Here is a 14,742-nt window from a genome sequence, read left to right on the forward strand (position 1 = left end):
CGCGACTTCTATTGGTCTCTGTGGCGTGACGTAAAAGGTTCTTTCGGTCACTTTGGTTCTGCAGTCTGATCCGTCTGGTCCAGGTTTCCGCTCTCTTTTGTTTAGTTCTTGCGCTTGAGAATTTTTTCTTTATCACTGAATTTTGAAAGTCTGCCAGTAATAAGTCGAGGTTTCCCTGAAGTTTTTGGCCCATTTCTATGATTATTTGCGAAGGAAGTGTCCACTCCAAAATGCTCCTTTATGAGACGGGGGGTTCTTTTTTCTTTTTACTACTTTTACTTTAAATATCTTTAGAATGTATAGAAATGAAAGTTATGGTAAACCGCACTCGCAAACATTCCCGGCAGTTAACAATTTTTATACTATTTTCTTATCATTCTTTTTCACCCGTTCTTGCTATATAATGTTACAGGAGGACGTGGTTTATACACACAGAAGTGTTAAAACTCTTTTTAATAAATGTTTTTTAACCAATTAAATTTGACCTCATGTTCAGGTAAAAGCGAAATGCATGCAAAAGTCTACCAAATTGCAATTCCAGTGGTAAAACAAATGATGAGAGGTTCAGTATTTATTTGATGTGTTTCAAAATGAGCAAATATTTACCTAAATCAACAATCAGACAGATTAAATCGAATCCCCGACGAGTCGGATTGGACGAGGTGGCCTCCGGACTCTCGAGTCCTGACGGTCGGATTGGTCGAGGTGGCCCCGGACTCAGAGTCGTGACGAGTCGGATTGGTCGAGCTGGCCCAGGACTCAGTGTCCTGAGGAGTCGGACGTGGACGAGACTGACCTTGGTTAAATAATACTTAAATAATACAAGGCTATTCATTAAAATGTATATAATGATGTTAGTAAATGATATGTGTTGACATTTAGTAAAATGATGAAAGATTCAGGGGTAGAAATAATTAGATATACATAATGACTCCTTGCATTTAAATATTCAAGAGTCCAAAAAGTGTTACTGTTAAAAAAACAATTAGATTTGTAAAACATACGAGGTTTAATCCAAATGCTTGTGGAATTTCTTTTTTAATTGTATCATGATTTGATGAAAGCAAACAACAGGAATATTCAAAATATGAATCATAATGCAACGATATCAAAATTTCACCACTTTCCAGTTACATGTACCAATAAGGTCACACGAGCTTTCTGAAAATGGATAGTTGAAAAACTGGGGTGACTTGCTACCGGAAAAGCATTAACTAAATTGATTTTTCCAAAGCCTTTGTCAGAAATATACGCGTTAAGGTTAGGTCCGTACTTTCAGAATTTTCTGTCAAACTCTTTATTTTTTTATTTGAAAATCTTGAATAAGTCATAATCTAACTAAAACACCCATAAAAAACATATCTTTGCAGGTTAATTTTCATGCAACAGGTCTCGGAGTATATACCTCTAAAAATGCAACAGCAAAAATTCAACATATAGAAGTATAACATCATATTTTATTTAGCAATGTACCAAATCACATCCAATTTTTGTTAAAACTTAGGAAAATCATAAATATTCATTTGTCAAGAAAATATTTGAAATTTCTATTTGAAAACACTAAAAAAATGGTTTGTTGATTCTGTCAAAATCTTTAGAGAAAAAGCTCAAAATATCTTTATTTTAAATATTTCTCAAAAACTTATATGTTTATATGCTATTTTTTCTTCACAATTATTTAGAATTATATCTTCGGTTAGCAAAAAAACATACGTTATCATGGTTGACCAGAAAATTTTTACAAAACAGCCTTTTGAACACCTATACCCCCATTTTTGGAATATCTATTTTTTCAACCGTTCTTCGCAAAACTTATTAAAAAGTAAATTTAAAAAGAAGTTTTAGGCTAAAAATTAAAGATAAATAGATCTCAAGTTAGTTTGTTTAAAAAAATTAAAAAGCTTTAGGTCCATAAAGGCAACTAAGAATTCTATGTCTGTGTATGTACTAAATTACATATAGATCCTATGGACAGAGTGCAAAGTGGTTATTCCTATAAATAATGTACATTAAATGCTTTGTGTGCACAATGACATTATAATAAACAAATATATACTTGCTAAATTATTCTCAATCATCCAAAAAAAATTTTTTTCAATAGATAAGGATAATCAAAATTTTATATTGGTGTGTAAAATTAAAACCGGATCCGTAAAAGTGTGGACCTGCCTTAAGACAGATTTATCCCGGGATTTTCACAAAACGTATGACTTGACTGAAAGAACTACGAACTCTAATTCTAAATTCCCGCCTACATTTTGCACCCATTAAATTCAATATTCAAGGCAATTTGGCCATCAAATCTTTGTTTAATACAAAAAACAGTTCTATGGTAATTGACTTATCATTTCAGTTCCAGCGCTAGATAGTAAATTATTATTAATTCCAGCTCTTGAAAAAAGGGGGGTAGACGATACCTTCTGGTGAAATCGAACTTTCAAGAATCATCATATTTTGAAATAGTCTTAAATGTGATAAAATGTATTTCATATCTTTTCTTATGTTTAACGCAAATAAATAAAACATAAATAAATTAATAAAATACAATAATTTAGTTGTAATTAGCTTTAAAATTGGTGAAAAATCATCATTTTTTTAGTATTTTGTCTATAAACATATATGTCCCCCCCCCCCCCGTTAAACACAAAACACTTTAGCATAAATTTGCGAAATGACAGTCTATATTACCTGTAAAAAGGAATTTTTGTTTCACGGGGGGGGGGGTAGATGTTTTAAAAATATTTTCCGTTTTCCATTGATTTCTATAGTGAAAAACACAAGTTTTACCAAAATTATAAAGTTATCTCTCTTTGGTATCCCAAATAAGTAACGTTTTATGAAAATTCATATAAATTTCTATAAAAATTTTGAAAATCATTCGAATATGTTAACGTTTGAGAATTGACTTAGAGGTAGGCGGGAGAACAATACTATCGTTCGTAGTTCTTTGACGTTGTCTAACAACTTAAAGATGAACAATAAATCATAAGCTAATAAACTAAATATCCAGGACAATCAGTAAAACTCTCACACAAAGGTTAACAAAAGATCAAGCAATCGTAATAATGACATAATTTTCGTTTTATATACCACATAGGGCGGTTTAATTCTCAATTCACATATTAATAATGAAAATGATAAAAAATGCAACTAGACCTTTTTGTCGTTCAACAAAAACGGAGGGCTTTTCGATTCATTAATATCAAGAATCTGAGAGAAAATTCAACGTTACACAGAACAAACACGTATGGTAAAATATCTCAAAATGGCTTTTAAAATCAATATTTATTTGGAAACATAACGAATCTTCCTCTTCTTCAACGGCTGCACAAAGAAACATAACTCTTTTACACTTTTTTTTTTAAGTTGTGAAAAGTACTGTTTTTCAAGGCACTAAAACTTCTATAAGGGGTCAAAAAATAACTCTACGGCCCATAATTTTTTAATTGTCCTTTTTATGCTTAACTCAAAACCAAATCGCTTTAAAGATTGATGGGTAAATAAAAAGTTAAAGAGAAAAAAATGTTCTGTACTGACCCTTGTAATCCCTTATATTTTTGATTTTTTTTCATGACCTAACCACTGGATGACAATGCTAGAGTTATTATTCATGTAAAATATCACAAGAATTGCTTGCTTCCCCATTGAGATAATGGAACGGAGTTATTTTAAATTTAACATAAAAATCTCCATAGGCAAATATAAAGGACTCATATAACCGGAAGTATTCTTCATATGCATACAAAAATTTAAACATACAGAGCATATTAGGTTCCAAACGGTTGGACAAAGGGAGATAACTCTTGCACAATCATTTTTTAAATTACTTAAAAGTACGATAATCTAGGTCTCTAAAAGTCCTATAAGGGATCAAAAAGTGACCCCACGGCTCATAATTTTTCAAATGCCCTTCTTATTCTTAACTCAAAAAAAGAAATAAGTTTGAAGATATATGAACAAATAAAAAAGTTACAGGCAAAAATGTATTTTCTGTACTGACCCCTAAAATCCCTTTTATTTGAGAGGACTTCGTTTTCATGACCTTAACATTTTAAGACAATGCTACAATAATTTACCTTGTAAAATATCAAATTAATCGCTTGCTTCCCTTATGAGAAAAAAGAACAAGTGTGATTTCTCCTTTACCATAGAATTCTCCATAGTCAATTTTAAGGGACTCATAAAACCGGAAGTACTCTTCATATGCATACCAAAATGAAAACATAGAGAGCTTAGTCCCTTTGAAATAGGTGGACAAAGGGAGATAACCCTTACACAATTTTGTAAAAATGATTTTAAAATTATTAAAAAAAAAACATTATTTCAGGCCTCTAAAACTCCTATAAGGTGTCAAAAAGTGACCCCACAGACCATATTTTTTAAATTGTCTTTTTTGTGCTTAACTCAAATCTGAAAACTGTTTGAAATTTTATTGAGAAACAAAAAAAATTTACAGACAAAAATTTGTTTTAATGATGGCCCCTAAAAACCCCTTATTTTCATGGTTTTCATTTTAAGAGTATTTTCAGGTTAGAACAGTATCAAAGTCATTGTTAACTTAAAATTTCACGAGAAAATTGTCATTACTTTAAGAGAAAACGTGTCATGCGTGATTTAAAATTAACATAGAACTCCCATAGACAGATTTCAAAGATCATAAAACCGGAAGTTCTGGTCTGATTGATATGAAACTTACAATATATGCTCTACTAACTAGTTCAAACACATTTCTATGTTCAGAATAATTTTCCAACGTTATTGTGACTTTTGAAAAAAATCACCCCCCTTCTGCAATATTTGAAGTCTTATATCTCGAAAAATCCTTGTGGTCAAAAAGCCGCCAAACAACAGTTTCTATAGCAACTGCCATAGAGATACTATCAAAGATATATAAAATATTTTTAATTTAAAATATTCAACATGTCTATATTTTCATTTGAAATTATCAACCAATTCCATTAAAAAAAAAAAATAAATAAGATATGAACAATTCCACAAACTTTTGGATCAACCCTCATATAGTGAAGGATAAAATATGGTTAAATAAGAAAAAAACGAAAAGGAAAGTCCAAAAGTTTTTTTTTAGTAACAATAAATTCTTCAATGTATATTTATCCAGTTTCTGACTTTTAGAATCTTAGGACAAACGTAAATGAGGCGACTCTTTCTGTCAAATTCGGTGAATTATATCAACAATTAAAATGGTCTAATCAATTGAAGCAAACCACAGTCTATCATAAAAGGTTCCATGGTCACTTTCAGATATTGGTTTTAGTTAATTATCAAAACTGCAAGATTTATAGTGTAAGGCACAACATAATCTACAGACAATAACGCCATATATCCAAAAAAAAAAATTAAACAGCATGTAAATCTGCTGAACATTGCCAGGAAAAAATGCACTTTAATATTTTCTTACGAATAATTGTGATGCCATGCAGAGAATGGATGGCGAAATAGCATAAGCTGGGCTGGTGAAGTATGCTTTTATTTTAGACTCTTATTATTATTTATTATATGAATCTTGTTTTCAAATGAACTTGATTTCTTTAATGCATACATACAAATGTTAATTATTATCTGTTGTAAGTTTTTATTTGGTCATGAAATCTTTAAAAATGAACGTCTTACATACTGCAAAATTTCAAAGAAAAAAATAAGGGTTTCAGAAAAAGTTAGCCCCCCCCCAAAAAAAAAATATATATATTAGATAACAGGATGTGAATCATTACTTGGCATTATAACAGATCTTTGACTGATAGAAATATACCATAGAGTTTACATACAAATGAACTAAATATGTATGGCTTTGGATTTAAGTAATTGTCAGCAAATTAACAATCGTATTTCTGTGATGTATCTAATTCATTAAAATATATAATTTGATAGAATCTATTAAAGTTAAAATCGTTCATGTATATCAATAATCAAATTTATCTCAATTTGATATGGAAATAATAAGAACCAAAGTACATTTTGCTAACATTGATAGAAAATATAACAATATAACGTATAATGTGTGCTGCAGTGTAATTTGACTCATTCACATTTTCAATGTTATGCTGATTGTTTTTTCCTTATAAATAAACGGAAATTATTTTTTTGTATTCAAAAAGAGTCTCTGAAATTTACTACTAAGGTGAACACTTTTGTGACTGATTTGCTATTTGAGCAAATATCAAGAATAAATACATGCAATGTAGGTCAGAATTAAAATCCAGAACTTCAGTGTTGATTACAGCACAGCACAAAGGGATATAATTCATACAATATCTATGGTCAAAATTAATCTTGATTTATTTTTTCAATGATTCATGTAACTGTCAGTGAAAAGACGAAGAGATCGATTGTACTGTTTTGAAATCTAAATAAATTAGTGTCAACTTCTGTGTTTCATTGAATAAATAAATCATTTTCAGATTTAAATTTACGTAAATGATTCAATTTTATTGTATCGAAAAGAAATTTGTTTGTGTTTTGTTAATATGTGTTTCCTAAATTCGGTTCTATGAAATACTCCAAATAAATAGTTATTATATATTTTAATTTCGTCCCTGTTATCATGTAAAAAACGTGACACTCCAAATAAATAGTTTATATATATTTTAACCCCACAAAGCGATTGCTTCAAATTTTTATCCCTTCTCGCGCAGATATTGATTGATGTACACTGGCAAGGTTTTTAAAAAGATGTTACTTGTGTCTAATTTCATGTCACAAAAGGTAAAAGGCTTTTATGAGACAAGAAGAATAACTCTTCATGATTTATCTCGTCAGGTTTTACTTCAAGAGTTTTTCATAACTTTATTTTTAAGATAATTTGCTGTTTTGATTTCAGTAAAACTATCTAATATTCAAATCCGATATCTAAAATAAACTTCAGTCAAAAGAATTCGTACGCACAATTTGTGAACTCAAAAATACATATATGCCTATAAATTAAAAAAAAGTAAAAACTAGAATAAAACATTCTCTCTATATGATACATTGACACATTATCATGTTTACACAAAAATGGCTCTGCTATTATTTCTACTTTCAAAGAGAGTTGCTGAAATTGTTTCCTGGATTTAATCATTTATTTACGGTTAAAGATATTCCCAATGCATTCATTTCAAACTAGTGTCAAGAGGCCTTCCGATTGTAGCTACATTCTTATTGAGTTGGATTGTTACAGGTTAAACATATTAAAAATCATCTTTGGAATAATGACAAGGTTAAAACAAAAAAGAGTGGGTTATTTACTTTTAACTTATTTGAAATAGGACATGTCTTTTTTCTGACGCAGATATATCAATATCTCCTCTTGACGTTTGTTTTAAAATATGCTCAATTTTAAGCCATTTTTGGTAAGAAAAATTGTCTTATCGTCTACACCGAAATAAAAATATTAGGAATGAATCTTATTTTAACCCATGTTTTACTATATAACATTTTTTTAAGCCGTAAGGTATATTTATGTCATAACTGTAGTGCATTATATAAAAGAAACTTCACTCCTCAAACGCTATCATTGACATTTTAGCATATCTACAATGACTTGTTGATGTGAATTGAAGTACTTGAAACTTTATATAATTTGAAAACATGAAATTGTAAGAGTGGGAACATCTTAAAGATTAAAGCATAATCTGTTGGATGACGAATGTACCCTTGTATTATTTATATCATTTGACAGTTTTGATCGCCATTAATTCGGAACCTTTGAAATGTTCGCCTGGGACTTCCGGATCCGAGGTTTTGAGATGCTCCCCTGGATTTGTCATTGTGAGTGGGCTGTGTTTCTCTTTCCACAAAAAACCGACGTACATGTTGAATTCCAGTGACTTCTGTCACCAGCAGGGGGGTTCACATGGTCGTCATAGACTCAGAGGAGAAAGAAAAAGTACTCACCAAATATATTGAAAGTAAGAGATCAGGGGAGGATCTATGTATGAAATTGCGCTGTAAATCTAAGGTCATATTAACCGTCATGTACAATGTACATGTATAAGTGTTTATAGATTTGTATAATCTAAATATTGATGAATCGTAATTTGACATCCAATATCTCAATACCCTACACATACTCTAAATCTCAAGTTAAACACGCGAATATTTGATTTTAAATTGAACCAACCAACCACCCCCACCACACCCCCATCCAACCCCCACTCCCAAAAAAAGAAGAAGAAGAAACTCATACGAATTTAAAAATAGATAAGAGGAAAGTTGCTCAGAAATTACTTTTTATAACAAAGTGTATACTGGAAATAAAATAGTATTTTTTTTTGTTTCAGAGATGAATCTTTATAGCATATATCAAGAAAGAGATGTAAGTATAAGAGAAAGAGGGGGGTAGGAGAGAGAAAAAGAGGGATATATGACTTGGAAAACGTGTTTTCCATTAAATCCCGGGAAATGCTTTGGTTCTGAATATATGCTAGCTGCGGAACTGTAGCTCTCTGAGTAAAAAAATAAACGTAATTCGAATCTGCATGAATCTGTTCTACAACCTTCTGACAGACATATCCTACATCATACTCTCACTTAAACACACATAACCTATATCATGCATTCACATAAACAGACATAACCTACATCATGATCTCACATTAACAGACATAACCTACACCATGATCTCACATAAACAGACATAACCTACATCACGCTCTAACATAAACAGACATAACCTACATCATGCTCTAACATAAACAGACATAACCTACATCATGATCTCACATAAACAGACATAACCTACATCATGATCTCACATAAAGAGACATAACCTACATCATGATCTCACTTAAACAGACATAACCTACATCATGATCTCACATAAACAGACATAACCTACATCATGCTCTCACATAAACAGACATAACCTACATCATGATCTCACTAAAACAGACATAACCTACATCATGATCTCACACAAACAGACATAACCTACATCATGATCTCACACAAACAGACATAACCTACATCATGATCTCACATAAACAGACATAACCTACATCATGATCTCACTAAAACAGACATAACCTACATCATGATCTCACACAAACAGACATAACCTACATCATGATCTCACACAAACAGACATAACCTACATCATGCTCTTACATAAACAGACATAACCTACATCATGCTCTTACATAAACAGACATAACCTACATAATGCTCTCACTTTAACAGACATAACTTACATCATGTTCTCACTTTAACAGACATAACTTACATCATGTTCTCACTTAAACAGACATAACTACATCATTCGCTCAAATAAACAGACATAACCTACATCATGCTCTCACTTAAACAGACATTACTTACATCATACACTCACTTAAACAGACATAACCTTCATAATGCTCTCACTTAATCAGACATAACCTAAATCATGCTCTTACATAAACAGGGACTCTATCACATTAACAGTAAATCTATCACATTAACGGGAACTGTTTTACATTAACAGGAACTCTTTAATATTAGCAGGATCTCTAATACATGAACACGAACTCTATCATATTAACAGAAACTATATTACATTAACAGAAATCTACTACAGAAACAGGAACGCTATACCATTAACAGGAATTTTTTACATTACCAGGAATTTTATAACATTTCCAGGAGCTCTATTACATTAATTGGAACTCCTGATATTAACAGGAACTTTATTACAATAACTTGAACTCTGTTACATGAACAGGATCTCTATTACATCAACAGAAACTTTATCACATTAACATGAACTGTATTACATAAACAGGAACTCTATTACACTATCTGAAACTCTATTACATAAGCCGGATCTTTATCACATTAACAGGAATTTTATTACATTAACCAGAGCTTTATTACAGTAATAGAAACCTTATTACATTAGCAGGAACTCTATTAAATTTACAAAAAAAACTCATTAACGGAAACTCTATAACATTAACAGGAATTCTAATACATTAACAGGAACATTATAACTTTAATAGCAGGAACTCTATTTCACTAACAGAAACTCTAAAAAAATAACATGAACTCTATCTAATGAACAAGAACTCCATTTTCTAAACATGAACTTTTTTATATAAACAGTAACTCTATTACTCGAACAAAAACTCCACTGCATGAACGAGAACTCTATTAAATTGACAGATACTCTATAAGATTGCTCAGAGGTAATGGGACATTGAGGCCGAGAAGAAGAAGTGTAAGTATTAAGGTTAAATAACAAGAGAGACAAGAGAGATAACTCTTACTATAATGAGTGTTTGTTTGTTGCTGATTTTCTTTAAGAAAAGGATAAAAAAAATGTCCATATCTGTCACTTTGTACATATATTAATCAAGAATAAGGTTTTTAAACAGAATTTTTTTTAAAGGGAAAAGGAATTACAGATAAAAATGGATCAGAAACTAGTAAAATGCCATATTTACATGTAATGATAAGTTTGATAAAAGTCTACCTCTCAAATGAAGACAGTGATAATACACATTTAAATTGTTAGAGTGCTTCCATGGATAGACACTTTAAACGTTTGTTATGCTAAAAAGATATTATTTTAACCAGGTTTGGTTTTTTTTAATATATTGACTTATAAAGTCTTAAATTCATTTTATATCAGGGGAAAATATGCTTGCAAAGTTAGGACAATATTCTAAGTGTATTTATTTTCTCTCCTCAGTTTGTGCAGATTTCATAAAGCATGGTGTACAAAGTTCTAAATATAAACACATTCCTAATGCTAAGGTATGTACAGCAAAATAAAAAATGCATCGTTTAGAGTTTGTTTCACGATACATATTAGAATGCCAAAAATATCGTATCTTAAATATCTATACAGGCAATACTTCAACACAAAAATACACTAAACTGGTTTGTAGACCAAAGGTCTCTGATAGGTGGCATAAGGAACTCTTCAATGTGCAGTGTTTAGAGCTTCCTTAATGTTAGACCTCTACCATTAAGTTTCCCTTAAGTAGAGTTTCACGGACCTTGCTGTTGTCTAAATGTTATATTAGTAGTTAGATAAATCATGTAAGAAGTTAATATTATACTTAAAATCATGTGTCCTTGACCTCTGTTTCATGTCCTTGACATTATCTTGTACATGTAAGATTCCTCTAGGTTCCTTGCCACACCAGAGAGCTAATCTGACCACGCCTCAAGGATTCGCCATTAAATCTTCGTCACTTCCGGGAGCGGGAATGGGCGCATGGACGGAGACCTTTGTTCCAAAGTTCACGATCCTCGGTGTTTATGAAGGACTTATTCACACTGTAGACAAGAAGGAGGATTTCTATTCATGGCAGGTAAAATTATACAAAGAATCAAACTAAATGAAAACGAATCGCAGTTGCATATTTTAATTACATATTTCTAGTTCCCTGTCGTTGAAACCAGATAGACTAAAAATTTCCTCTGCTTTCGTCCCTCCCTGTCCGCCTGTTTATCCGTTTGACTAGCTTCTGTGTATGTTGCTTGACGTTGATGAGTTATAGATGAATTTTTATTTTTGATCCACTTCAGTGATTTCTGATAAATTTTTCAATTTTAGATGAAACCAGATTACACGGTAGGGGACTAGTTTTGCTAATGTAATACTCTCACAACGCTTTATTTTTTAGATTCTTTTAATCCCTTAATATTCATTACCTCAAAGTTATTTTGATCAACATGGATCTGATTGTCATCAAATATAAAATATACAACACATGCTGAACTAAAATTCATTCTAAACCATTAGGATCTAATTGTTTCCAAAAATAGATAAGCAGGGGACCGATGGTACTTACAACATAGATGCAGAAGATCCGGCCTGTAGTAACTGGTTACGATTCGTTAATTCTCCCGCCAAATATCAACAGGAAAATGTCGTTCCTATCACGTGCGAGGGCATCATCTTCTATATGACGTCACGTGACGTAGAGCCGGGTGAAGAACTTCTGGTCTGGTATGGGGACGGATATGGGAGGTTTTTAGGCGTAAACCGCATACATCCGGGTAATTAAACAATACATTTTATGGTTAATTGTTTCCATCCGGGTATTTAAACAATCTACTTATCAGATAACTTGACCATATACGATGTGGTCATTAAAACATTTTTATACCCGCGTGAACAAAGTTTCGGGGGTTTGTAGTGTTTGTCGTGTCCGTCCCTCTGTCTCTCTCTCTCTCTTTTTGTGTGTCTCTCTGTCTGTTTGTCCGTTTGTACGCAAAAACTTTAATACTGCCCATAGCTTTTGATTTAGTGGAGCAATGACTATCATATTTCACATGTGTATTTTTTGTGACAAGACCATTCTTAGGGTACCACATAACTTGACATTTTGACCTTGACCTAGGAGTTTGACCCAGTTTTACATAAAAATCATAACTTGTACTTTGGTCATATCATTTGAACATTGAATACCAGGGTTGTTATAATTTACATATAATTCATATATATATTTTTGTTAAGAGACCCCTCATTGGATACCAAAAACTTTGACCTTGGAGATTTTAGTAATTGCGAAAAACTTTAACCTTGGCCATAAATTTTGAGCGGTAACGTCTAGGGCTTTTATAATTTTCCTAATTGATCCTTGTGACAAGAACTTTCATTCGATATTAAAATCCTTGACTCTTTGACCTTGACCTTGGAGTTTGACACATTTGTACACAAAAAATCCAAACTTTTACTTTTTGGCCCTAATTTTTCAATGGTAGATTATAGGAATATCATATTTTAAATATCAAGTCTTTGTGACAAGACCTTTCTATTGAAAACAACAATTTAAAACTTTTGACCTTAGAAATTACGCATTTACAAGAAAACTTTAACTGGCCATTACTTTTAAATTGTAAGATTCAGGTCTTTCAAACTTCACTTATATAGTCATTGCGAGAAGACCTTTCATTGGATTTCAACACCTTCAACACTTTAACTTTGACCTTGGTTTTTGACCTACTTTTTACAAACAAATCGGAGTTAATCCTACCTTTAAAAACTCTTACCTTGGTCGTAACCTTTGAACAGGTGGTGCAAGGGTTTTCCATTTCATATTTGTATTTTATGGAAAGGCCTTACTTTAGGTACCAACATATTTGATTAGCATTTAAGAAAGCTTAACCTTCGCTATGTTGCCATACGGGGGCATCAGTGTTTCACAAACACATCTTGTTATTGCATACTGTTTTTCCTGGAAAGATTTAAGAGGTAAACCCCATACACCTGGGTATATACGGAAACAATTAATTCATAACATGCTTTCATTTTTATCAAATGCATACAATAGCAAATTTCTCTACAATGCAATTGATTAAAAATTGATACTCTTTAATCAAGAAATATGTAGATTATATTTAAACACCTTTGATAAAAAGTTATTTAGATTTTTTTTTTGCTTTCTATAAATCTGATTTTAAACTTTAAATAAAACACTGCACATTAAATCTGGAAAATATATTTCTGCAGTGTATCAAAATTGTTCATTTCTAATTTCACCCATAACATTATATTCATTTGTTATTCAAATTGAAATAAAGTTTGGCTTAGGTTTGCTTATGCTCGTTAGAAAATATTATATTGTTACACATACCACGACGCAAAAAAGAGAATACTTTCCCTTCAAATGTCTACTGAATTTGGATACGGATCAAATTTTATAATTTTTAGAGCATTCAGGATATAAAGCAACAACTCATATTGTATCGGTGGTGTTTCAAATTTGAAGATGATATAATTGTTTTCTTGTCCTTTTCTGCAGAAGTTGATCTCAACGGTTCATTTGCATTTCGTGCCAATGTTTTGACATTTGACGACAATGAAAGACTCATTTTTGATAATTGGACACCGGTGACGTATCAGAACTGGAATCCTAACGATGAGGGCGAGACAACAGTTGACCCAATCTTTGGCCTCCTTTTGACTTATCATAACGACGGAAGATGGCGCTGGGTGACAGAGAGAAACTACACGTACTATACAGGAGAAGACGGACTAAAACTCCCCTTTATTTGTGAGGATTCTCCATTTTATTTGGAGCCTGAAGAGTGTTCTGTTACATAATGATTTATTCTCTTTATATAAAAGTAAACATTTGCAACCATTATCTTTTGTTATATAATTCCATTAAGTATTGTGTATAAAGTTCTAAATCATTACATAGAGTATTCTTAAGTTAACGTCGGATTGTATATTCGTCTCCTCGGAAATCATCTAGATTTATCCTCGGATCGTATATTCCTTTCCTTGGAAGAGATTTAGATTTATCCTCGGATTGTATATTCGTCTCCTCGGAAGAGATCTAGGTTAATCCTCATGTTTTAAATAAACTATGAATAGCATGTACACAAAGACAGACAGTGCATTATATTGTTTCGTTATTTTCCCAAGGAAACTGACAGGGATCTCCTCTAACCATACATACAAACATTTTAACACAAAGTGTTTTTTTCTTCAATTTCTATCCGTAATCCAAAAAATAAGGGGCAAATATATTTTCCTAGGACGGCCGGTCCCGTTGTCTGTTTTTTAGTTATTTTTTTTCCTGATTTATCTGTAAGTGGTAAATCAATTAGCCCTGACCTGACTACAGCCTTTAATTGGTTTGAGCTATAAATTTCATATTTCACAGGGTTTCTTTCTTTATTTTGACGGTCAATTTGGAATTTGGAATTTGAGCCTTGGTCATATGAAGTATGGCTTTAATATTTCACTGGTGTATTCAACGTGTAAAAGTATTTTTGATTTTGATCTTTATGTTTGACTCACTT

The 14,742-nt window shown here is 31.7% G+C and overlaps 1 pseudogene; it reads left to right on the forward strand.

Annotated features, from left to right (window-relative positions):
- Positions 1-590: 590 nt before the first annotated feature.
- Positions 591-14,064, forward strand: LOC134268188 (uncharacterized; annotated as a pseudogene).
- Positions 14,065-14,742: the final 678 nt, after the last annotated feature.

The sequence above is a fragment of the Saccostrea cucullata genome, unplaced genomic scaffold (genome assembly GCF_032062105.1).
Source record: "Saccostrea cucullata isolate Sc308-1 unplaced genomic scaffold, CSIRO_AGI_Scuc_v1 ctg8613, whole genome shotgun sequence".
NCBI classification, from domain to species: Eukaryota; Metazoa; Mollusca; class Bivalvia; order Ostreida; family Ostreidae; genus Saccostrea; species Saccostrea cuccullata.